Below are 27,818 nucleotides of genomic sequence, written 5' to 3'. Positions count from 1 at the left end.
CTATGTGCTGACTGGGAGCCAGAGAATTGGAATGCAATAAAGGGGTCTGTGTGATTTCCTTTTTCAGCTTCTCAATAACCAGTGTGGGGGATCAGGAGCACAATTTGTGACTGGTTGGGGAGTTTAACTTCAGAGTTACCCACCAGTCTTGGGAGTATCTGCTCTCCCTTTTGCAGCCTGCCCTGACCATGGCATTTCCAGTAAGGATTGCCCCAGACACACTGGATCACAGTGTCCATACTTGCTTCTTAGTCTATTCAAAAGGCTGGGCTAAGTTGAAGCAACCAGCTCAAGAATTTCCATGAAATTGCCTTGATTGCTAGAATTAGGTATTTCATCATGCCGTGGAAAAGCAACATCATGCAGAGCATGGATACCTTTAAGAGTGTTTCAACACGCTGGCAATTTTCAGCTATGGAAGCCTGACAACTGGAAACAAGTTGATCTGCAACACTTTTCGAACTGCTGCTCCTAAGTTTCAAGTAGTTTTGCCATGAAATGAAAACTGCCGTATGCCTGGAACTGAATGGATGTTGTTTTAACAAACTATGAAAATCTTCCCATTTCTTAAAGCTACGCTCAATGAATGTTCTGTTGTTGCATTGTTCTCCTGGTCCAATTGTGCTTTGAGTAGCAAAGTGATGCCATGGAAAGCAAAAAACAGAATCCTCTACAACTGAGTATTCAATAAAGGGGTACAAAGAAAACCAACTACAGTTGAAATGTCAACCTTAGGCTGTATTGGTTGTTCCTCTTTGTGCAATGAAATAAGCTATGGAGATGTTGTTGTTTTTCCTGTGATGAACAGGTAAACTCTGTTTAACAAAACCTTCTACCCCGCTGGTGATGTCAGAGCACACAGGACATCCTGAGATGTGTAGTTGGTAGCCATTGATATATTGGCACAAGGATCATTATCCTGTTTGTTTTTCTGTGTTGAGGGCAGAACAATGCTACTTGAAAATGATCTGTGCAAATGCTTCCTAAAGGATGGTTCTTCACTGTCACCGTTTTCATAGTCAGGGGCCTTTCTTTTAAAAAATTATAAAATATTCCTCTGCTGTGGTGGTAGAGGTGCCATTGTACACGGGAATTTTTTTTTTTTAAATCAGCTTTTAAACATACAAAAATAGTAATAAAATAAAATCTACACTATTCTCATTTTATTTTTATTAAATTAAATATTATTTAAAGGCAACACAACAATGCCTTTCAATGAGGCAGCGAATACTTGTGCAATAAATGAAAAAGACATATAAAACACTATGAAGCAAAAATAAAACAGTATTTTTTTCCTTTTTTCTTTCCCCCCAATTACATGGAAGGCTTGGAAATGATTGCTGCTTCCTACTCTGATTTGGTTTATGGTAGCACAAGTGAATCAGATGTTAGTGAGTGTATTAGTGGTGAAGACAAATCATTCTGCAAAATAAAACTGAAGAAACCAAAGGAAAAAATGGTCAGTCAAATCAAACAGTATATAAAGCATGACAGCTGTCTGCTTAGCACTGTTAGATAACCCTGCTTAAAAAAAGGAAAAAAGAAAAAAAGAAAAAAGACATCCGCGTATATGCACAGAATTCAACAAGGAACTCTTCATGGAGGTATGCTTCAGGGAAAAGGATATCACACACTGAAGCAATAACTCTGGCTCTCTTTAACAGACACACACTGTGTTATTGCCATTATCTACTCCAGCGGTTCTCAAACTTCATTGCACAGCAACCCCCTTCTGACAACAAAAATTACTATATAACTCCAAGAGGAGGGACCAAAGCCTGAGCCCACCTGAGCTCCACCACCCCAGACGAGGGGGGGCAAAAGCTCGAGCCCCACCATCCTGTGTAGTGGATGAGGGAGAGGGGGGCCAAAGCCAAAGCCCAAGCCCAAGGGCTTCAGCTCCAGGCAGGGGGCCTGTAACCTGAGCCCCGCTGTCCAGGGCTGAAGCTGAAGCCTGAGCCCCACTGCCCAGGGCTGAAGCCCCTCAGGCGTTGGCTTCGACCAGAAGAGTGGGGCTCAGGCTTCGGCCCTGGGCCTCTGCAAGTCTAACACCATCCCTGACGACCCTATTAAAATGGGGTTGCGACCCACTCTGGGGTCCCGACCGACAGTTTGAGAACCTCCGATTAGTCAATTGTTTTTCACTCCACTAAAAATGTATTTTAACATATGCGATTTAGTTTTTTTTTTCCTCTTTCATTAAGAACAGGGATTTATTTTTCTAATTATTTTGTCATTTACATTTACCAGTCACAATCATGTACATGACTCACTAACATTTGACTCCATCATTACTATTAGTATCAGACTTGGAACCATACTTATTTCTTTCAAATTTTAAAGTTATTTTACAGATACAATTAAAAATGCAATTTGAAAATAAGCAACCTTCATCTGCACAGTGTCTAAACTTAGGTATTTCACTAATGTTAATGACACTCATCAATATTAGATAGTTGCTTTATTTTTTTTTCTTAAAACTGGCACTGCTAAGGTGAGTACAAGCTAAGTTTACATTCTAGAAGGCTACTACTATTTGATTGTATCACTTTAAATAATGAATGACAAAGCAGAAGATGGTAATAAGCGTAATAATGATAATTACTCCAGCCAGGGCAGGTTAGACATTTTAGAATTCACTACTCAAAGAATTAAATTTAAGCATAAGCATAAGCATCCGATGAAGTGAGCCGTAGCTCACGAAAGCTTATGCCAAATAAATTGGTTAGTCTCTAAGGTGCCACAAGTACTCCTTTTCTTTTTGCGAATACAGACTAGCACGACTGTTACTCTGAAACCAAGCATAAGAGAGAAAATTATGAAATACACAGACCTGTAAAAAAAACTAACAGAACAGTACTGTAATCCTTAAACTTTGAAAGAATAAAATTACAGAGAATATATATGCATTGCACATTTTGACAGGAAGTACCAAGAAGAACAAAACAATCCCCTAAACTAGTTAAAACTATAATAATAATTTTTAAAAATCGCTGGCCTATTATTATGTGTGTGTGTTTTCAGGCTGTCAGGGCAACAAGTGTTTACATTGTAAGAGTTAGAACATAGGCACATTATGCGTTCAGAGAGTTTTCTTACTTTTACTCTTCATGTAATTCAAATAAACAAGGTATATTATGTTATAAAATGAAGCAGACTCTGCCTGAAGCCTGTCTGTGAACTTCAGTGAATACTGAAGTGATGGACTAAAGAATCAACTGAATAGGATGTGCACAACTTAAGTGGATTATTTTTTTAATCAAAGAGACCAAATAATGACACACATCGTTGAAAAAAACATACTTACCAGAAAGGATGGAACGCCATGTCTAAAAAGCAGAATTCTTCCAACCTCCACCAATGTGTATGTAGACACAGGACTGTTTCAACACAAGAAGTGATGCCATGCGTTAATACACTTCCCACTGAAGTGAAGAGCGCCATGAGGTGGTGGCTGTGGATTATGGGATTTGTAGGAACAGGCTGGGAAAATCAGCAAAAAGAATGCGACTGCACAATCATATTTTAGATATGTGTATTGTTTGTAAAATTATAATGTGGTATGAAACTTGGGGGAGAGGGGGTAGGTGTCCTCCTGCCCTCCCTAAATAGTGACTCTGCCTGCCTCCCCCACCCCCAAAAACCTGCAAGATTTTCAGGGCAAAATTTGAAAGAGAGAGAATTATTAAATGTCTCTTCTGCAAAGAAAATTCTTTCTACATAGAAAATTCAACTGTCCTCTGCCAAATTTGGAAACTATTTTTACTCACTGAAGTGTGAAGCATAAGGATTTTAGTCCTGAACTAAGCGTACATCTCAATTCAACCTTAACTGGCGTTCCCACTGATGCCTTCATTACATGCACAAAGAAGATGTCTCATCAACGGAACATGTTATTCCCCAATAAATCCACTTGGTGTCACTAACTGACCATCAGTCAATGAATATTTGAAACACCATCCTCACGAAACTAGAGAATCAGAGCTTTTAAAGAAGTTTAATACAGTAATTTGATAGAAGTAATGCCGAATTATCTAATCATTACAAGAACATGTGAAGAACTACCTTTGGACAGTCATGCAATTCTAATCTCCTCACTATTTTACCAGCACACATTACTGTATTTAGGTAAATGAAAAATTATCTTCTGTTTTTGGCATTACAATGAAAACTTAAATGAAGTTTTAAACATTTCTGACAACAGCGTTGCCAACTCTCACAATTTCATCACAAATCTCACCAAATTTATTGTTTTTCTTAGAGGCTCAATTCTTGGAATCAAGGGATTACACAGAATTTCAGCTTTCATTAAAAAAGTAAGTTTCTGGCCCTCATTGTTGTGACACAAAGCTTGAAAACATGACCCCAGTATACCCTAAAAGTTCAGAAATTGGAATGCAAATAAACAGCACACCATTTTTTTAAAATCTCATGATTTTTATGCTACTCTCATGCTTTTCTGGAGGGCCTGAATCAAGAGTTGTAAACATTTAGAGTTGGCATTATCAAGACGATTCCAAATCTGAGGACGGGCGTCACTATCTCCAAACACAGAAGTCAAGTCACTTGTCACACAACACACACATGTTTGCTCTTCAGACATCCAGCAAGTGTCAAAGTCTGCACCACACTCCACAACAGATGTCATGCTGAGACACTACCCCTTCTCAAATTAATACAGCACTAGAATTTTGGGCCCCAACGGAGTTCCCAAAGCATGATGCAATTATGTAACACGCATCCTATCTGTTCAGCTGCTCAACTGATTTTGTCTTAAATCCATTATTCTCCCTCTGGGGTTGGTGCATACAGTACACTAACTGAGGAAACTACATAAACTAAAACAAATCCACTTACCTAATACAAGTTTTGAAGAATTTTTATCAGGTTTGCTAGTAATAGACGTGTGTTTTTTGAACAAGTGTTAGTGCTTTCATAACCCATCTGCTTCTCCTTTCGGATCCTGTAAGAAAATCATAATGCTAATTTCTACTATCTCCATCACTTCCATAACAACTGACATAACCTCATGCTTATTAGATTAGGCTCCCTGATTATCCAAAATCACTGGTAGCTGAACCTGCCTATCTGAGGAACAGCCAACACATCTCCCTGTCTAGAAAACAATTTTAGTTTATTCGGAGGAGTTATAAATAATGAAGGGGACAAGTGACTGATACAGAGTGATCTGGATTGCTTGGTTAACCGGGCACAAGCAAACAATGTGTTTTAATAGAGTAAATGTATACATCTAGGAACAAAGAGTGCAGGCCATACTTACAGGATGGGGGACTCTACTCTGGGAAGCAATGTCTCTGAAAAAGTTTTGGGGGTTGTGATGGATAATCAGCTGAACATCAGCTCCAAGTGTGACACTATGGCCAAAAGAGCTGACGCATAAACAAGGGAATTCTGACTAGGAGTAGAGAGGTTATTTTAACTCCGTAGTTGGCACTGGTGAGACCCTGCTGTAAAACTGTGTGCAGTCTAGGACATACAATTCAAAAAGGATGCTTATAAATTGGAGAGGGTTCAGAAAAGAGCCACAAGAATGATTAATGGATTAGAAAACATACCTTATAGAGATATGCTAAATAGATTGAGCTCCTTGAGTCTAACAAAGAAAAGGTTGAGGGGTGACTTGATTAAAATCTACAAATATTTACATGATGAAAAAATATTTAATAATGGGCTCTTCAATCTAGCAGAGAAAGTTATAATACAATCCAATGGCTGGAAGTTGAAGCTAGACAAATTCAGATTGGAAATAAAATGTAAATGTTTAAGGGTGAGAGTAATTAACCATCAGAACAGTTTCCAAAGGATTGTGGTGGATTCTCCGTCACTGCCAATTTTTAAATCAAGAGCGGATGTTTTTCTAAAAAATATACACTACGAATTATTCTTGGGAAGCTCTATGGCCTGTGTTATATAGAAGGTCAGACTGGATGATCGTAATGTTCCTTTCGGGCCTTAGAATCTATGACTTTATGAGGTCACTTTGCCAATTTGTTAATTGCTTACCAGTTATAAGGCACTTATTCATTTGTATTTATTAATTCTTGTTGAAAAGCTGTGCAAGAGATTTTGGCAATAACGGACAGATCTGGAAACAAGAAGAGTGTGATAGTTCTGGCTGTATGGGGGAAGGAGATGGGTGTTCACAATTACAGACACTACAGAAGTATAAAAGAAAACTTTAAGACTTTACATGTCAAAGGAAAGTGCTGCTAAGGCCAAATAAAAAATAAACCATGAATGGTTTCGGCAAATGATGGAGAAGGGAAGCCTTTATTGAACATTTTGTTACAGTATTTTTCTTTAAACTGACTTCTAATTATATGAATAATTCTAGTGTTCGGGTAGTTGAGATCCTACAGTACTTCACTACAGAACCAAGCAGAAGCAACAGCAGATTACAGTAAAATACAATCTAAGTAAAACAAAAAGAAAATATAGATCTCCCCCAAACATTTACAAATAAGAGTTTATTCCGAGTAGTAACTGAACCAAACTCTAAACTATGACTACAGTCATTCAAACAATGATGGCATAGTAATAACCAGACATTGCATAGGACTGTCTAGTTTAGTGCATTTTAATGTCACTGAAAGAGATACTGACGGCATTGGCTAGAACTAAACAAAGCACATGCAGTTCCTAGACAAAATTTTACATGAGCCGAGATCCTCAAATACCTTTGAGGATCTGGGCCACATTGTTTCGACAGCACCGTAGTGCCTCCAAGCTATTCCAGTATTCTGTAATTCATGTTTTGAGAAGACTTCAAGTTATGTTTAGTGATATGGAAAACTGTCCCTGAAGAATTGGTTTTCCTGGTGATCAAACTAATGTCTAAAAAAATGAAAGGCTAGTACATTAAAATGCCATGTCACTTAACTAGCTTCCATGATATTTCTGTTGCAATATAATGTATATATTCCATTATAGGACCCAGTTCATGAAATCACTTGTGTTTGAGCTCTATTGAGTTCAAATTAAGCAGGTGCTTAAGTGATTTTGTGGATAGCGATGTTTCTTGAATATGGGCCACAAAAATGAACTGCAAGTGCTATATGTTAAAAGTCAAATGACAAAATGAAAATCTAAGATTAAAACTAAATTCTTAAAGATAAATTGCTGACAAGCATTATCTTGTCATTTTATAACCTAACACCCTCTTACTCTGACGATTCATTAGTGTTACTTTCTCTACATCTGACACGTGGAAACAGTAAATGATTAGCTTAATTCAACCTCACCTCGGTTTTTGACACTGGGAGCACAGGATATAAAAAAAGATCAATAACCACCAGAAAACACTCTCCTCCTGAACTTTGAACTGAACTCAGAATTCCTGAGAATCATCATTCCTCCTTATGTGTAGCAAATAGCTGTGAAACAGACTAAGAAAGTATGTCTTTCATCAATCTCTACTGGCTAGGTCACAGAGGACAACAGCCTACTACCGCTACAGTTAGTTAGCTCATGTGGCAAGAGGTCTGTGCTGGGGGTCTAAAGATTGCAGTTCTACTCATGACCCATATAGTGGTCAATATGGTTTGTTTTTTTCAGTTTGCTTCCTTTAAAACTTAGGAAATTTGTATTACACATATATTATATATATTAAAAGAATGTTACGACTGCAAAATTGAACACACAAAAGTGAGGAAATGCCAGAATTAAGGTTGCCTGCGCAAAGTTAATTTGGCTCCCTTTTGCTTAGGCATTATGACAGTCTTTAATTACATGATCATACTGTTACAGGGTCCTTTGGAAAGTATGTACTGAGTCAGGAGCTGACTCAGCCTGAGACTCAAATCCCCACCAGTATAAGTTTATTGAGACCAATTAACTGAGCTATGGCTGAGGGGATCATTTCAGAGGGAAGGAACCCTAGCAGCTGGGAATATATAAATTGAGAGGAAGAAAGCTCTGGGGAGAGCAGAAAGCCCAAGGAAGGCAGAGATAGTCAAAACTGGCTGTTGCTAGTCCTGTTCCCATCCCCAGAAGCAAGTGGGGAGATGGCTGGGGGATGGTAAATATATGTAAATAGTACTACAGGGGGTGGCCTGCTTGACCACCACAATAAAACACAATGCTGGTGAAGGATAACTGAAGTGGTGTGACAGACCCCATTTCATTCAATGCACAGGATGGACAGTACTCAGGGAATGAACAGGATTGTAGAATGAAAGAGACTTATCTGTAGGACCCCTACCTCATCTATTGCAGAAGTAGGAAGTTATGCAGCAAATGAGGCAGGGGATTATGCAGGAAATGAGGCTGCTTTAACCACCACTCTGAAGAACTGGATTCTATCCCTGCCTCTATCACAGAGTTCCTGTTAGCTGTGAGATTCTGGAAAAGTCACATAAACCAAAATTTTCACAGATGGCCATTAACGGTGTTCCTCATTTTCTGCGTACCCAATAGATACACCTGGGGATTCATTTTCAGAAGTGCTTAGCATTCTCAGCTGCAACTCAGTGGGACCTGTGGTCTGAACATATAAAGGCCTATAAAACTTTTATCACCCTTGACAATTTTGGACTTCACTCCCCATGTGTAAAAGGGGATAATAAATACATACCATCTTACTTCCCATGGATATTGTGAAGAAATTAATTCATGTTCGTTAAGCATTATCAGCTACTACAGTGATGGGCACCAGAGAAAAGACCATGAGGAAATTAATACTTCTATATCCAATGCAGAGTTTGACTGTTGCAGTAAATAAGGCATGGGATTATACACTTATTGATTAGGATAAAAAGAAATACTGAATAGCTGCTCTCTTAGGGCACGTCTGCACTTACGTCCAGAGCGATCAATCCAGCAGGGGTTGATTTATCGCGTCTAGTGAAGACGCAATATATCAACTGCCGAGCACTCTCCAGTACTCCACCGGAGCGAGAGGTGCAGGCGGAGTCGACGGGGGAGCGTCAGCAGTCGACTTAACGCAGTGAAGCCACTACAATAAGTCGATCTAAGTATGTCAACTTCAGCTACGTTAGTCACATAGCTGAAGTTGTGTAACTCAGATCGATTCCCCCCCCTCTAGCGTAGGCCAGGCCTCAGTGACTACCATCCTTTCTGTGCATTGAATGAGGCAGGGATTCTATGGAAAAATATTATATACTGGTCAGAGATGAGAGGCTGATATGGATTTTTTTTTTTTAAAGTCACATATCCAAGTCTAGTGGTAGAGTTATAGATCACTTGGTTTCATATTTTAGAGAAGTATGTGCTGCAGTATGTAGCATGATATGCTACTGCATGTGATTTTATCTAACAGCCAAACAATTATAAAGGACAAATAGCACGCACTATGATGTAGGTGTCTTCAGAGACATACCATCTTCTAACATTTCTCCCATAATTGTTGCCCATTTGTAACAGAAAATGGCTCAAGTGTTCTCATCAAATGGTTTGATACAGCAAAGTGAACTCTCATTCTGCAAGTCTTAACTACTTTTGGGGAATTTTAACTAATCAATACTGCTGAAGGAAAAGCCACTAGCCATTCAACCCTATTCTTTCTAGCAAGGCACTATTGACATGGTTGGAATATTCTATAGCTGGACTGTACAGCCTTTGCCCTCCCCTCCCTCCTGAAATTTCAACCAAATTATTAAAATGTTTAAAATACAGTGTACAGATAACAGAGTTGTAGCAGCAAATACCAACAGGACTTCAGGATCTTTACTGGTCTAGATGTAGCCTACTAGGTATTAAGTATAGCATGAACTGATGGAAGGTTGGACTGAGTAGCATGCATCGGAATTCAACTGCAAGTCTCACATCTCAAATATAGCTCTAGTAGAACATGTCCTTTTCATGGCGTTCTAAGTTTAATATTATTTCCATAGTGCCTTACGCATCTAGTACACTTTCACAAACAAAAAGACAGTTCTTTCTCTGAAGAGTTTACCATCTGGAAACTGATGATGCCCCAGAATCTTTTGGACCATCTCATTTGATGCACTGCTACACTCAGAACAAATGAATCTGAGAAATATTTGTGAAATATTATTTGCATTGCTAAAGAAACTCACTACACATAACTGTGCAAAAAACAGGGACAGACTCTTAAAGGAAGAAATTACAGAAGTAATGGGCCAAGGGGAATAAAATACACCAAAACCTACATTCATATATAGAACAGCATATTTAAGGCCAGTTCTGCCTTTGCTTCATATTGACTTTGTCAGAGCAGTATGATACATATGTATTTACAGCTATAGTGTGTCAAACCATAATCACAATTTTAAAAATAAAAAATTCTCAAAACCCCATTAACAGCAGTAGGGACTACTCCTTGTACATTCATTTGGAAACTAAAAGTTCACCGGTGCTCAAGGTATTTCTATTTTGTGCCACTTCTGAAATCTGGAACAGAACACTATACAAGAAAGTTTTGATACTGGTGGTACTGTAGAGTTAAATCATGCTTTTCTCCCACTTCAATATCTACGGATCTTGATGATATGAGAGAATAAAAGGAAGCACATTTTTACTGGTGTGATATCAGCAACATGGATGCTATCACAACCAAAGAAATGAGAACCGTTTCAACTTAGTTTGGCAGAAAGATGAGAGGTGAAGATGTTGGTGATCAGCATTGTCTTTCATTTTCAGGGAGCAGCCTCAGCAAGACAGCTCTGAGATTAAATGCATTTCTCAATACCTGCCAGGAATGAAATCTCAAAAAACTGCTATCATACTCTTGTACCAAACAAGATATGGAAGGTACCAAGAGGCTGGCCAGTGTCTATACATATGTGAGAAAATCTTGAGCTTCAATTTGTACATGTTGCAATCAAGATATTTTTCTCATGGGGCGTTCTAGGCAACAACAAAAAGAGTATGCTCTACGCAGAGATGTGTAATATCCGTAATTTACATCTGATGAGAGAACGGAAGCACCAAGGACTATTCAACATAAGTCAAGACGTCAGCACAAGCTAGGCACGGTCCAGTGCGCACGCACTCAGCAGTCTTTTACTGCTAGGGTCCTGAAACATACTGTACAACCACCCCCACTTCTCCCCCCTTTACACACCCTACCCCAGAACCCCCACACACACACAGACCCTGCCCCCCCGACCCTACCCCAGACCCTGCCCCCCCACACAGCCCCTGCCCCAGAACCCCTCCCCCCAGACAGACCCTGCCCCAGAACCCACAGAGCCTCCCCCGGCCCTGCGCCCTTTGACTCCCCGCAATGGCGCTCCCCCCGAACTAGTCCCCCACTCCTCTCACACACCAGTTCAACTCCCCGCGGCAGCCTCTTCCGCCTCTCCCCCCCACCCACACGCGCGCCGGGCCCGGCACGAGGGAATGACGTCACCATGAGCCGCCTGCCTCTCTCCCGGGCCCCGCATAGACATGCGCACGCTGCACGCCTCACCCCAACCCCGTCCGCATCCGCCGCTCACCCGAGCCGGCTGCTGCCCTCAGTCCCGCCCCGCCCAGCCGTCCGTTGGCTGTTTTTGCGCTGAGTTTCGGCTTTCACGATTGGGTATCAGCTCGGGAACGCGGGCAGTGGGATTGGTCCGGAAGGAGGCTGGCGGGGGGGGGGAGCCTCACTGGGCTGTGGGCGGAGCGGGGCGGCCTGACCCCTCCCCCATAGGCGGGGCGGCCAGGCCCGCAGCGGTCACCCCTCCCCCATAGCGGGGTACCCGGAACGTAGGGGCGACCCCTGTGGGCGCGGGGCTTGGCCCTGATGAACCTGCTCCCGGGCTCAGGGGGCGTGCGGGAGCAGCAGAGCTGGGGGCGGTGCTCTGAACAGTCCCAGACCCTGGCCCCCCCGCAGTCACGGGACCCCCAGACAGGCCCAAGTACAGACCGGGGTGCAGTGCTAGGCTGTGACAGCGACAGGCCACCCCGACAACCGAGGGCGCGTTGAGGGTTGCCAGGCGTCCGGTTTTCGAGCAGAACGCCTGGTTGAAAAGGGACCCTGGCAGCTCCGGCCAGCACTGTCAGCTGGGCTGTTAAAAGTCCCGTCGGTGGTGCTGCAGGGCGAAGGCAGGCTAGTTCCTAGCTGCCCTGGCACTGCACTGCGCCCCTGAAGTGGCCAACAGATCCAGCTCCTAGGTGGGGCAGCCGCGGGGCTCCACGCGCTGCTCCCGCCCCAAGCGCCGGCTCCGCACTCCAATTGGCTGGGAAACGCAGCCAGTGGGAGCTGGGGTAGGGCGGTGCCTGCAGGCGAGAGCAGCGCAAGGAGCCTCCTGGCGGCCCCTACACGTAGGAGCCAGACGGGGGACATGTCAGCTGCTTCCCGGGGGGGCGCCTGGCACAGAGGCTAACAGGGAACCTGACAGCCCCACTGCACGCCGCTGGCTGGAGCCACCACGATCCCTTTTCAACCGGCTGTTCCAGTTGAAAACCGGACACCTGGTCACCCTACTTGCAGGACAGGCGTACATTGCTTTGACCAGCAATGGGCCAAGTCCATCTCATGCAGCCGTGGGCTGCACTACTATGAACAGAGACTGGCCAACCTGTACAGCCCTGACATCTTGTGCTGAGCCAGTGACAGTCCCAAGTTCATCATGGACAGCCCAGGCCTGCGATCTTATGAACACAGACAGGCCACAGACCACTAGGTGCGTACAATGCTATGAGTAGTGGCAAGGCACAGGCCACAACGGAAAGCCCAGGCGTGCGGTACTATGAACAACGACACATCCCCATATACAGCTGTGGCATGCAGTGCTGCAAAGTACAGTTACCAATTTTGGTTGAACGTATTCCTGGAGGTTTCATCACACGACGTAATCTTTAATTAAAGATTAATTTTTAATTCCTGGAGACTCCAGGACAATGCTGGAGAGTTGGCACCCACACTGCGAACAGTTACAGATCATCTTGTACAGCCCAGCTGTGCAACAATCTATTAACAATGATGGGCCCAAGACCATCCCATACAACCTGTGCATGGGGTGCTCAGAACCGTGATGGGTCACCCTGAACAGCTCAGGCATGCTATGCTGTGAACAGTGACAGGCCATGCTATACAGAACAGGCATTCAGTGCTATGAACAGCGACGGGCCACCCTGTACCGGCCAGGCTATGTGTAGTGACAGGCCACCTGGTACCAGCTAGGCAAGTAGTATTATGAACAATGAAGGGCCATGAGCCACTGTGCATGGGCCAGGTGTGTAAGGCTATGAACAGTAATAGGCCTGGGCCCTTAACATCCCCCTTTTCCACTGTAGCTACCCCCATGCAGGTTGGTCTCCTTGCCAGTCCCATATACACACTCAACCTTTTTCATGCCCATATGTAATTACATCTGCAGCCATGGAGACCCCTATGGCTGTTGCTGTGCTGTACATTACAGAGGGGGGGGGGGGGGCGAGGTAATATATTTTACTGGACCAACTTCTATTGGTAAGAGAGACAAGCTTTCAAGCTTACCCTGAGCTCTTCTTCAGGTCCTATACTGGTCCAACAAGATATTACCTCATCCACCTTGTCTCTCTAATATCCTGGGACCAACACTGCTACAACTACACTGCAGTCCCTCAGTCCCACACAACTACAACAGGGACACAAGTCATTCCTGCAGCTCCAAAAGCCCAGGCTCCTGCCACTTGAGCCAAAATAAGATTCTGCAATATTGCAGTGAAAAGCTTAAAAACACAAACTCTCAACGCTCTAATACCAGAAGACAAATCAAAATAATCCAAAATACATATTTTTAAAAACACATGATTTCTAAGGCAACCCCATTATTTTTGGGAGGGCGGAGGTAGGGAGAGCTGCTGATTTTTCAGTGTTTGTAGTTGATAATACAGCAACATTTACAGAGTAGGCACAGAATCTCTATGAATTAAATTAAGAATTTTAAAAATAGTGGTGCATTTGAATTTCCACTGCTTCATTTGTATCTGATCTAGATTTTAAGTGGGGACTAAGTTTTCCTTTATAGATGTATGGGATCGAGGCAACAGCCAGTGTCAACAAAAATCATAATATGCCAGTAGTGAGCATGGAAACTTAAAATCAGTGGGATTATAGACTTCAAGATTCAGAGATGCAGAAGATCTCATAAGATTAGGATCTACAACATGTGTGATACATAGAACAGTGCAGGCTTGAGAAATCACAGGGATATTACTTAGGAAATCCAAGTAGGAAGAGGAAAAGGAGTACTTGTGGCACCTTAGAGACTAACCAATTTATTTGAGCATAAACTTTCGTGAGCTACAGACTAACACGGCTGCTACTCTGAAACCAAGTAGGAAGGTAGGAGCAGAAGGAAAAGGAGAGTACATGGCGGAATGAGAGGAGGTAGTCAGTCTAAGCTTAAGGATAGCCTGAGACAAATATTAACCAAAAAAAAAAAAAAATCAAACAGCTGTCAGTCAGTATTTCCTACAACTTTTTGTTATTACATTTTTCCAAATGGGGGGTGGGGTTAAATATAAACATTCTAGTAATAAAAAAGTAAAAAAGATAAACCAATTTAAAACTCAGAAAAGCCAGAAGAACAAAAACAGCCTTACGTGTACAAATTATATTAGTATAATTAAGTAATTCTCCTTATTTATTTTACAAATACCTAAGCTTATAGAAGTTGAAAGAATTTTTAAAATCAAATTAACCTTTTAGCATTAAAGTTTTTAATTTACATTTTGTTATTTCCCCCAACACAGATTAGTGGAAATGACTAGCTTTTGATTTTATAACTTATTTCTAGTCAGTTTCATGTTCTTTTGCAAAAACTGAATGGTGTTAAATATGGGTTACAAATATTGCAAGTGAAAATTTATTTTTAAAATAAAAGTTTGCAGGAGGATTTTTTAAACAGTATAGAAACATTTCCATTAGTTTAGTTGCCACTGCTATTTTTTTTAAACACACGCACACGCCCAAAACTTTTGAGTCACATTTGAGCTGACTGTGTAAGTTTTAATGTTTTTCTGAAGTAAAACAAGGTCTTTAGCTAAAGCCAATAATGTGGTCAAGTCACATGGGTAATAACTGTAGAACCACACATAGTAAACACATGACTTGTTCTTCAGTGTCATGACAAGATTTTTTTTTTAACAACCCAGGTCACATAGGGTAAGCAGAAGTTGATATCAGAAGGCCAGAGTACTGACATTTCAATTATCTGTCACTGTAAAGCAAAGCTTAATTTTTGATAACCCTGAGAAGCTGCAGGTGGAGATACTTAATGTTAATAAATGTAAACTTTTATTCATGCTGCAGTATGACCATTAATCTACCCATTTCACATTACAGTGCAGTTACTTTGTTGTCTGGTTATTCTGGCAGCATTATAATTTGTTTTTATGACTACTAGAGTGCATTCTTATCTAGGAACATCCTGTAATATTGTGAGAAACAGTCAACTTTCTTTGTAATTCACAACGATGTTGATATCCGTGAACCAAGATTTCAACAGAGATAAATGTATTTCTAAATGGTTTCTTATTAGTGTAGTGTATTTGGTATAGCTTTCTGCATTCATGACAAGTTACAGACAAACATCTTACTTGAGTACAGAAGCCTGCTATCCATGCAGACATCATTATTCGTAGTGACACAGAAGACAGAGTAATTTTTGGTTTTGTATTTTTTGTTCTGTAACAATTGTTTCCTGGGTCAGATTTTTTTCTGAGTTGTGCATTTAAAATCTAATTGTATATAATGTATAAACACAGTACGGCCATGATAAAGACCTAAATGGCATGCTTAGTTCTGCAGGGGGTTGGACTAGATGACCTCCTGAGGTCCCTTCCAACCCTGATATTCTAAGATTCTATGATATAACAGCCTTTCAAAATTGCTATGAAAATGTACAAGCTCAAACACAATATGTACTCTGCTGCCTTTGACTATGATTGATCATGAAATGGTAACGATGTTCACTAATTTCAGGTGAGCAGGCAAGAAGAATTTGTTCCTAATATAAAAATGCTATGGAAACAGACATACGCTGTCGAAGGGCCTGCAAATCAAATCTAGGTGGGTGGACTCCTATTAAAGTCAGTAGGACGCTGCACAGGTGCAAGAGTGCCCACCTTACTCTGATTGCAAGATCAGGGCCTAAGTAATTAATTATGCAACAACTAGAAGACTGAGTGAAATCTTGGCTGCATTGAAATTAGTGGCAAAACTGGCAAAATACTCTAAAGTGTATGTATAGATTGCTGGATGACATCATTTTGAAGACTTTAAAACATGCTACATATATTTTGTGTAACAGCAATGAATTTGATGCAGTTTCTATTGTTGCACTATAAATTGTCAGTTTTGAACTGAGAAATATTTTTAGATTAACAACCATCAACAAACTTGCTGGGATGTTTCGCAATGCTTTTGGCCATATGCTTAACCAATTCCTCTTCTCATTGTTCCCATTGAAAAAACTGCTTCAAAATCAATTATATCCTCCTACAGTTGCAAAGGTGATATTTAGTACTCCAATCTCATTCTGAAAAGTATTGTATTAGAAAAAAACATTTTCTGAATGTCAGACCTCTGCTGCGGAGTCAATCTAGAACAAAAGTCAATTTCATTTTTATTGCTAGTTAGATTTACTTTTTTTAAAATATATTGTTCAAGCTAGGAATATATGAATTGATGTACTAAATCAGACCAGTGGACCATCTGGTCCAGTATCTCATCTGACAGTAGTCCAGTACCGGATGCTGGAGAGAAAGATGCAAAACCAAACCCCATAGCGTACACTTATGGAATAACCTGGCTACGGGTGATATTCTTTCTTATCCACCACAGTTAGTGGTTGGCATGTCCTCTGAAGCAGGAGAACTTTTCACCACTATTAACGTTTGTCATCGTTATTATTCTATCTAATGTAGCCAGGGATGTTCTCACTGTTCCTGTATGTAGTCCTTTTGTGGAATCTTCGAGCTGATTGCCTTTTCCACGTAAACTCTGTGGTATTAGCAGGGAAAAGATAGTCATTCTCTACCATCTCACTTCCCCCAGCATCCCCTCCTGTTTCCAGTCCTTTTTCCCCTGTATGGATCCTGAACTGTAGAGAGGCCACCAAAGTGCCCATGAAGAAGGTGAAGGACAGTACTGTGGAGATACTGAGATCTTCATATGGTGGATGGTGCTTGGGTTGTTGGGCACGGTCTGCCCAGTTTTGTTTTATTCAATAGGGTTATTTAATCTTAAATTGGCTTCCTGAGCAGCTCATGAGTAACTATTCAAGTATTCAAGTGAGAACTCCTGTGGAAGCATTTTTATTGCAGGATGGAGAAAGTTAGCACAAATTATCTAATACAGGAGGCTGGGAGCTTTGAGTTGACCTGCTGAGAAAATTGTTGGTATCTCCATTCTAGCATTTGATGTTGCGATATGTCCTTTTATCATAGTTTTTTGTACATAATTAGCAAAAGTACATGATTTACTCAATGCTTGATTGCAGTTTCTCAAATGCTTTCTGAGCACTTCAAATGAAAATTATTAATAAATAAGTATTTAAATGCCTATATTATGCCTGGGGGCTTGATGAACACCATCCACTCCAAATTTGCTTCATTTTATATTGTCATCTGCCAAGCTCTGCATCATGTGAAAGTGGAAATCTCAAATGACTTACAACAAAAAGATTTTTTTCCAGTACAAACACAGTGAGAATTGGGTACTTAAAAAGAGAAATAAAACCTAACTTTAAATACGGTCCTCCCCATCCCCCAAAACATAACCTATTATTTGAAAAGCAATATGTACGTGTTGAACGTATCTACTGCTCTGAATTTGTATCACTGATTCCTGAGATGTATCAACAACAATATATACCAGATCCTTTACAAAATTAGCATTAAAAAGAAAAATATGCAAGAAGTTCCAGAGATGGCCAGGAAAGCTACCAACCAGCATATTAGAGTGAGGTGGCTCTTTTATCCAAGAAGCATGGTGTCCTTTCAGTACGTCAGTCAGCAGACACTGAATAAGCATAGAAACTAAAAATAAATCAGTGACACATGAGTTTCTTATGATGGTGCAGAAGACAGCAACATGGTAAATCATTAGGTGAACTGCTTTAGATGCTAAATTTTTGGATTGTTCATTGCAGTTTGAACTGGCTGAGAACATTTATTGACAGAATTATGTATTTCTAAAGTGTCCAAGAGTTATCTTTGAGTAAGTATTATAAAATATAAATAGAATATCTACTGCACAAGGGTTGTCTGAGGCTTACTTAATCAATGTTAAAACACTTGAAATCCTTGAACAGATGGCACTGTAGAAGTGCTAAGTATTATTACCAACATGAATAGATGTAATAAAGTCTGGGGAAGAACCAAATCTTCAACATTTGGTAAAGTTCATTCTCGATCTATAGTACTAAACAATCCTTCTCCATTGCAGTCCTTGTCCATGAATGAAGAAGAAAGTGTTAACTGAATTTTATTTGACTTTAAAAATAGTTATAGCACTTAGTTGTGTAAACAGGATTGCTTGCTCTCCTTTGAATTCCTTAAGCAATTTTATCACTTTGATATTTGAATTTCTGATTTCCTAAATATGACTAAATGTATCTCAGTACTAGAGACCATGGGCCATACTGTGATAGTAATTAAATAATTGGATATTAAAATGAAAGAAATCAGCTTGAGTCCCTCCACTCAACCACTGCCTCAAAACACAAGATTCTTGTCTTTATCTTCAAGGACTGTCCCAGCTCCACCCTACCTTTTAAATCTTCTGAGCTTATCATGCAATTATTCCTTACCTTTGCTCTACCAACTATAGCACTAATCATCAGCCCACCATTTGCCCACTTTTCCTACAAGCACTGTTGTACTTTCTCCCATGCTGTATCTTACACATGGGGAAACGTTCCCCCCAAAAATCTACAAAGCCATATACTCCATCAGATCAGTCCTTAGAGTTCACCTTTGCCATGAGGCCTACAGAACGCTACCACCTAATAATGGCAAGCCCATCTTGTACACAAACATCCTTCCTCTCTCCCGGACTATTTCACTCACCTGTTGTAACCTGTAAGAAAAAGGTCTTTAAGGCAATGTGTGTCTTTTACTATATATCTACACAGTGCCTAGCACAATGGGAACCTCTCCTGGTGGGGCATCTACAGTAATAAAAATAAATACTGCTAACAGGCTGTATTTGTAAATTGTGCACATTGTCATAGTGATAGGGCTACTGCACCTCTGCCCCCATTTTGGTCTCTCTGAGTGCAGCCTCTCAGAGGTTAGGTCTCGTGCATTTACCTCCTATGGGGTGGAATTCCACAGTTCTCCCATTCTTAGACTGGGATCTGGCGGGCTACAGTACCTTATATAGCAACCATGCCTATCCAGCAGGTCCAACTGGGTTTGGCATCTACAGTTCTTCCCTTCTACAATATGTGACCAGTGTTACATACAGTGGCCAGCCAACTTTCTTAAAACTAAAGTATTGTTTATTCCCACCTTAGGAACAAAGCCTAAGAGAAAAAGGATTTTAAAAACAAACAGTCTACACACATCTTTCTTATTGAAGGCTTCCCATCTGATGATAACACAGGCTGGGTGTCTGTGTGGTTTCCCAGGACAGCTACCCCAGCAACTACTGTCCTCTTTCTCAAGAGTCCCTTTTTAAACTGCACTAGTCCTTCTGATCATCTTTTGTTGCTGGGTCTTCTCCTATCCAGTGTTGTTTCTTAACAACCCATTCGTGTTGACTGAGTGACTTGTCTTGAGCTGTTGTTTTCCTTCCTGCTTGTTTGTCCGGACAAACCCCCACTATTACAAAGCCAACATAGTCATACAATAAATATTCCCAATAACTAGGTCATACATTATTCATAAATTATTACAGAGCAGCTGGATCACCATTCACATCACACTCCCTGTCAGTACCTGGCCCAGGCCAGGGAAGCTAATGATCCAACCAGTGGTCCTAATTCGATGATGAATCCTGGTCACATGCCACTTGAGGCGCGTTACACGTATGCTATGAAGAAGACAGAGGAGCTCTAATTCCATCACACACACTTGACATCTTATCTGCTGCGAAATTATTCTGCCTCTCTTATGGAATTATCAGTTATTAAGTAGACTCAGTTTTGGATTGTACTTTTGTTGAGGAGGTTATAATTTTTATTTATTGACCTGGGGCCTGATCCCCTTGAAATCAACAGACTGAGAATACTTAGCATCTGTCATGATTGGGCTTCACAATTTCAAATTAATATGAGAAAAGCATTGTGTATTTGGACCAGTTAGTTACAGTCTCAGAATTGCTATATTACCATTATTATAAATAATGCATCCACTAAAAGTAAATGTAACCCTTCTGCCCACCAGAGTTGGCAGCAACAAGGGCCGGGTTCAGTATCTAGGGGTTCCATTCCAATAACACAATGCAAAACCGGCTCGGGCCCCCACCCAGTGACCTGGGACAAATATATACCACCCCTGCTGGGCGCCTCCAAGAGGCAATACTTCCCCTCTCACAAGCACAGAGTCTGAGTGTAGCAAAAGCCTTTTAATAACAGAGAGAAACAATGTGGCATTATGTTGGGGAAACACCACCAACAGGATTCATAACACAACCCATGAGCAAAAACCCCACCCCAAGCAAATTGGGGCATGTCCTTTCTCTTTGGTTCTTGAGTCCAGCAACCCAAAATCACCCAAAGTCCCAAAAGTCCAACAACCCAAAAGTCTCTGTCCCTGGTCAGGGCAGCCCCCGAGTTCAAAAGTTTATCTGCAGAGTTTTACTTCCCAACCTGGGTGGAGATGGGGGGGGGGAGGTTAAGGGGCACCTTACATGGTCCAAAGCTGATTGCCCCACCTCTCCATGGGGCTCCGCTCCGCTTCACCAGCCGTCCCACGAATCGCTCCACTCTGCCAGCCGCCCCCATGAGCTGCTCCAGGCATCCGACAAACTGCTCTGTTCCACCAGCCACTCTACTCTGCTCTGCCAGCCATCCTGCAAACAGCTCTGCTCCAAGAGCCACTCTGCTCTGCCAGCCATCCCGCAAACTGCTCCGCAGTATATCTTCAGGCTCCCTCACTACTTAACACAACACTCAGTGATTTCAGCTCTGAGTAAGTTTAGCTCTTTTGTGATTTCAGCTTGTAGTAGGGGAGCCTCAGTGCTGGTGCACCATTGGCTCACAGTGAATTCAGCTCAGCAGCCTGTAACTAGACTCCTAATGGAATCAAAATTAGCTCTGATATTCCACAGCGGAGAGAGCAGGAAGTGCAATTAGCATATAAGGCCCTCACCAGGAGGCCCATACCACCAAGTATTAATACTTGTCCCCAGCCTCTCTCTATTCACTAAGTTTTGGAACCCATGATCCTTGCCTAGCGAGTGCTGCTTAGTTGATGGTGAATCCCTCCATCATAACAAAAGGCCAAATACAGTTCCACTGTCCTTGATTCACATAATCAGGATAGGTTTCAGAGTAGCAGCCGTGTTAGTCTGTATTCGCAAAAAGAAAAGGAGTACTTGTGGTACCTTAGAGACTAACCAATTTATTTGAGTATAAGCTTTCGTGAGCTACAGCTCACTTCATTGGATGCATTCAGTGGAAAATATAGTGAGGAGATTTATATACATACAGAACATGAAAAAATGGGTGTTATCATACACACTGTAAGGAGAGTGATCACTTAAGATGAGCTATTACCAGCAGGAGAGCCGGGGGAAGGTTGGGGGGAGAAAACCTTTTGTAGTGATAATCAAGGTGGGCCATTTCCAGCAGTTGACAAGAACGTCTGAGGAACGGGGGGGGGGGGGGGGGTGGCGTGGAATAAACATGGGGAAATAGTTTTACTTTGTGTAATGACCCATCCACTCCCAGTCTCTATTCAAGCCTAAGTTAATTGTATCCAGTTTGCAAATGAATTCCAATTCAGCAGTCTCTCGTTGGAGTCTGTTTTTGAAGTCTTTTTGTTGTAATATTGCGACTTTTAGGTCTGTAATCGAGTGACCAGAGAGATTGAAGTGTTCTCCGATTGGTTTTTGAATGTTATAATTCTTGACGTCTGATTTGTGTCCATTTATTCTTTTACGTAGAGACTGTCCGGTTTGACCAATGTACATGGCAGAGGAGCATTGCTGGCACATGATGGCATATATCACATTGGTGGATGTGCAGGTGAACGAGCCTCTGATCGTGTGGCTGATGTGATTAGGCCCTATGATAGTGTCCCCTGAATAGATATGTGGACACAGTTGACAATGGGCTTTGTTGCAAGGATAGGTTCCTGGGTTAGTGGGTCTGTTGTGTGGTGTATGGTTGCTGGGGAGTATTTGTTTCAGGTTGGGGGGTTGTCTGTAGGCAAGGACTGGCCTGTCTCCCAAGATCTGTGAGAGTGATGGGTCATCCTTCAGGATAGGTTGTAGATCCTTGATGATGCATTGGAGAGGTTTTAGTTGGGGGCTGAAGGTGATGGCTAGTGGCGTTCTGTTATTTTCTTTGTTGCGCCTGTCCTGTAGTAGGTGACTTCTGGGTACTCGTCTGGCTCTGTCAGTCTGTTTCTTCGCGTCAGCAGGTGGGTATTAACAGGATAACAACAGTTTATTCCTGCCCCAATAACAGAGAAACTGGGGCTTCTACAGCAGCCAAAGTGACCATCTAGGCAGGGTGGGTGTGCCTAGGCAACTGAGATCAGCCCCTGAAGTTCTTTTCCACAACCCACCATGACTTGCCACCAGATGTCAGGGTAGAGCTTATCCTGACTCTGCTTACATGTATTATCAAACGCTGATTGTGAAATAAGCATTTGCATTGACTAGCAAGGGGTGGTAGCAGTGTCCAGACATGCCCTTCAATGGAAAGAATTGAAGCAAAGAGTCAAACCTAACTATAATAATTTTATATTTTTCCTTCAACTCCATATTAATGAGGTTAGTCAGCTTGAAGTCTAGACATGATACTGATACAGTAATGAGGCCAACTCAGCAACAGCTGTTGCTATAACATAACTGTGATGCCACCCGCCAGTCTGCATACTAAATTGGTACTGTTTGTGCGCTTACCGGTATACCAAAGATATTGGCAGCAGTTGCATTTTCAACTCTTAAACCATTTAACAGACTGAATTTTGGCATATCACAGTTTCAGCCCTAAATAAATATTTTTAGTTCTTAAAATAAAGTCATTGACAATTTGAGTTATACAAACTAAAAAAACCCAGTTGTAGTTTTTACAGTCATAACTAAGCCAGTTTATTTTAAATCAACAACAAAAATACTTAGTAATCATTGGTCCATAATTAATCAGTTGGTGGTGGTTTATTTTCTAAAACATGAGGTTACTAGATATAGATATATATAGATGTAAGCAGAGTCTGAATGAGCTCTCCCCTGACATCTAGTGGTGAGCTGTGGAAAAAGACTTCAGGAGCTGATCTCGTTTGCATGGGCACACCCACTGTGCCTAGGTGCTCAGGATGGGATTTCTTGCCCAAATGATCACTTGTGGCTGGTATTGGATCCCCAGTCTCCTTGTTATTGGGGCAGGAGTAATAAAGTGTTATCCTTGTGTGAACCAAGGGCTGCAGAACTGTACCTGGCATATCCTGATGGAGGGACTTACCCTCAACTGAACAGTACTTGCTAAGCAGGGGACATGGGTTCCAAAGCCCAAGGCGGGGAAGTAGGTACTTGTACCTGGTGGTGTGGGTCCTGTTTAAGGGTCTTAAACACCATTTGACTGTTCCTCTCGCTATGATATAATAGAAGAAGTAATTTAGATTCAATTGAGAGTCTTTTTACACACTACAGACCTGAAAACACTGATACCTAGGTTTAGACCTACTTTGGGATAGTGTCTCTATTGCAAGAGACTGCCCAGTGTGCACCAGCCGTGAGGCTCCCCCACTAATAGCTTAAATCACTGAGAGCTGTGTTAAGTGGGGGGCCCTGGAGACATCTTGGCAAGTGGCCAGCCAGGTGGCTTGTGGAGAGGCACAGCAAGCAGCTAGCAGGGTGGCTAGTGGAGAGGTGTGGCAAGGACCTCCTGAGGGGAAAAGGACACTGCCCAACTTACATGACGGTAGGTCTTTTGCTCGTGGTTTATGTTTATGAACCCTAGTTGCCGTGTTTTTCCAAATTACTGCCGAGTTACTTCCCTCCTTTTATTAAAAGTTTTTGTTACACTCAGACTCTGTGCTTGCGAGAGGGGAAGTAGTGCCTCTTAGAGGCGCCTAGGGGGTGGTGTGTAATTCTCCCAGGCAGGGGGTGGGGGCTCGAGCTGGTTTTGTATTGTACCGTTGAAAAGGAACCCCTAGATACTGAACCCGGCCCTTGTTGCTGCTGGCTCCACCTGGCAGAAAGTGTGTGTGTGTGTGTGTGTGTGTAACCTATTTATTTATTTATGGGCTGTTGATTAATCATAGTTAACTCACATGATTAACTCAAAAAAATTAATTGTGATAAAAAATTATTACGATTAATTGCAGTTTTAATCACACTGTTAAACAATAGAATACCAATTTATTAAATATTTTAGATGTTTTTCTACATTTTCAAGTATTTGATTTCAATTTACAACACAGAATACAAAGCGTATAATGCTCACTTTATATTATTTTATTACAAATATTTGCCCTGTAAAAATGATAAAAAATAGTATTTTTCAATTCACCTCATACATGTACTTTAGTGCAATCTGTTTATTGTGAAAGTGCAACTTACAAATGTAGAAAGAAAAGGAGTACTTGTGGCACCTTAGAGACTTACAAATGTATTTGAGCATAAGCTTTCGTGAGCTACAGCTCACTTCATCGGATGCATGCAGTACATTTTTTGTTTGTTACATAACTGTACTCAGAAACAAAACAATGTAAAACTTTAAAGCTTACAAGTCCACTCAGTCCTACTTCTTGTTCAGCCAATCACTAAGACAAACAAGTTTGTTTACATTTATGGGAGATAATGCTGCCCACTTCTTATTTACAATGTCACCTGAAAGTGAGAACAGGCATTCGCATGACACTGTTGTAGCTGGTGTCACAAGATATTTACATGCCAGGTATGCTAAACATTCATATGTCCCTTCATGCTTTGCCCACCATTCCAGAGGACATGCTTCCATGCTGATGACTGGTTCTCCTCGATAATGATCCATAGCAGTGCGGACTGATACATGTGCATTTTCATCATGAGAGTCAGATGCCACCAACAAAAGTTTGATTTTCTTTTTTGGTGGTTCGGGTTGCGTAGTTTCCGCATAGGACTGTTGCATTTTTAAGACTTCTGAAAACATGCTCCACACCTTGTCCCTCTCAGATTTTGGAAGGCACTTCAGATTCTTACACATTGGGTTGAGTGCTGTAGCTACTTTTAGAAATCTTACATTGGTACCTTCTTTGTGTTTTCTCAAATCTGCAGTGAAAGTGTTCTTAAAATGAACAATATGTGCTGGCTCGTCATCCAAGATTGCCATAACATGAAATATATGGCAGAATGCAGGTAAAACAGAGCAAGAGACATACAATTCTCTCCCAAGGAGTTCAGCCACAAATTTAATTAATGCATTATTTTTTTAATGAGCATCATCAGCATGGAAACATGTCCTCTGGAATGTTGGCCGAAGCATGAAGGGGCATACGAATGTTTAGCATATCTGGCATGTAAATATCTAGCAATGCCGGTTACAATAGTACTATGCAAATATCTGTTCTCATTTTCAGGTGACACTGTAAATAAGAAGTGGGCAGCATTATCTCCCATAAATGTAAACAAATTTGTTTGTCTTAGTGATTGGCTGAACAAGAAGTAGGACTGAGTGGACTTGTAGGCTCTAAAGTTTTACATTGGTTTATTTTTGAGTGCAGTTATTTTTTGTACATAATTCTACATTTGTAAGTTCAACCTTCATGATAAAGAGACTGCACTACAGTACTTGTATTAGGCGAATTGAAAAATACTATTTCTTTTTTCCAGTGCAAATATTTGTAATAAAAATAAATATAAACAGAGCACTGTACACTTTGTATTCTGTGTTCTAATAGAAATCAATATATTTGAAAATGTAGAAAACATCAAAAAATATTTAAATAAATTGTATTCTATTATTAAGAGAGCAATTAATCACACAATTATTTAATAGCTTGACAGCGCATACACACACAGAGAGAGAACATAAAATCAGCAGACTTAAATATATTTTTATTTAACTAACTCCTGGGGGAATTCTGCACCAAAAAACCTAAAAATTCTGTGCACAATATTTTAAAATTCTGCAAAATTCTGCACATTTTGTCAAAATAACACAATATAAACACTCTAGTTTCAATTATTTTGGTAATTTATTTCAAAATTCCTGTCAACAATACAGACAACCGAAAAGAAGACTCCCCCAGGAGTAGAGAGTTAAAGAAACCCCTGTGGCAACCCAGTTCCAGTTGAAGGATGCTGGAGGGGACTGTGTGGGGCCCCCAGAACCCAGACACCTTCACTCCCATCCCTCGCAGAGCCCAGCCGCAGGGCACCCCCTGCCCAGACACCAGCACCCCCCTTCCCGCAGAGCCCAGCTGTGGGGCATCCCCAGCCCAGATATCAGAACCCCCAGAGCCTTTACTCCCCCCAGCTTCTTTACTGTCCTGCCAGAGGACATGATGTGGTGTGGCCCTGGCCTTACTCGCCCTCTGCCAGAGCTGGGCCTCTCGGGCCCTTTCCTGTCTCTGGGAGAATGAGGATCAAGCAGAGCCTGCAGCCTTCAGCCAAGGTGAGCTGGGCTCTGTAAGGTCCAGCAGCCCCTACTGGTGGCCAGCAGCTCTGCAGCTCCAATTCTGCATTGTGCAGTGGCACAGAATTCCCCCAGAAGGAATATATATGAAGTTTACCCATTGATTACACAGGAGGCCCCAATAGCAGACTTTCAAGCTCCAGGTTATTGATTCAAATCCATCCCCAGTTAGTAGTGACCCAAGTCATTGTGCTCTGAAAGTTGTTCAGTGATCTGCAGTAAGCAGGTGATTTTAGTCCATTGTTCAGTGCTGTGAAGTAGTAATCTTTTACAATTGGCACCTTTTTTTGGCAGTTGTAGCAGACAGGCCAAGGGCTGAATGAACATCAAGAATGAATTATCTATACCAGAGATCATCAAACTATGGCCTTTGGATCATCAAAAGCAATGGCTAACAATTTGAGCCTGCACCACTGAAGTCAGTGGAAGTTTTGCTATTGAATTCAATGGTAGCAGGATCAAGCCCTAAATGCACATACAGGGGTTAAACTAACTCCGCTGATTATGTAAACATACGGTTAAAAGTAGATAAACTTTTACAAATGGCCACTGAACTACAGCATTGCTTACATGGAAAAGTATTTTTAGCTTCATCAGTGTGATACAGGATTGTGGGTTTGGTTTTGCAAGAGCTCTCATGCTGCCTACACTTTTGCACTTCATTTCATTTCCCATTCCATCTGCAGTTTCTTTTAGCAGGGAGAATCACCACCACCATGACTAGCCAGCTCTCAGCAAACCACCTAAGCATTCTGCTGCTACCAGTGGTCCACAAACCCCAATGACACGATAAATGGAGTGCTATATAACAATTTCTCAATAGTGTATATTGACCTGGGTTATTGGGCTATCAGCTCTAACTAGTCTGGCTTGATACCCTACACTAGCCTTTGAAACTGGTTTGATCAGGAGGGACCAAAACCCATCAACATTGGAAAGAACAAAGAACTTTGCAGGGTTTAAAAAGACACTCTTGCTGGGTCCTGCAGGAAATAGGTTGAAAGATACTCGGCACAGGAAAGCATAGGTGTATCTGAAAAAGTAAGGCATGCCTGCCTATGTCACTAGTATGGGGTGGTAGTACTGTTGGTATAACAGACATAAATG

The 27,818-nt window shown here is 41.5% G+C and overlaps 1 protein-coding gene across 13 annotated transcripts in view; it reads right to left on the bottom strand.

The window, feature by feature from the left end:
- The window catches only part of WDR89 (WD repeat domain 89), a 132,891-nt gene that overhangs the window by 53,094 nt on the left and 51,979 nt on the right, over positions 1–27,818 (bottom strand). For 7 of the 13 annotated variants that reach the window (XR_006291803.1, XR_006291802.1, XR_006291804.1 and 4 more), the window contains exons 1-3: positions 11,270–11,363; positions 4,858–4,963; positions 3,308–3,483 (exon numbers count right to left, since the gene is read on the bottom strand). The exons of 1 other annotated variant lie outside the window; for it this stretch is intronic. The gene's annotated coding sequence lies outside the window, so the exon portion shown is untranslated. Of the gene's footprint in view, positions 1–1,155; positions 2,792–3,307; positions 3,511–4,857; positions 4,964–11,269; positions 11,364–27,818 lie in introns of those variants that run through there. 5 more of the 13 variants (XM_037901128.1, XM_037901124.1, XR_006291801.1 and 2 more) reach the window with 4 other exon arrangements.

This window comes from Chelonia mydas, chromosome 6 (assembly GCF_015237465.2).
Source record: "Chelonia mydas isolate rCheMyd1 chromosome 6, rCheMyd1.pri.v2, whole genome shotgun sequence".
NCBI classification, from domain to species: domain Eukaryota; kingdom Metazoa; phylum Chordata; order Testudines; family Cheloniidae; genus Chelonia; species Chelonia mydas.
Note: the sequence above shows the minus strand (reverse complement) of the source record. Positions and strands in the feature narration are given on the sequence as shown.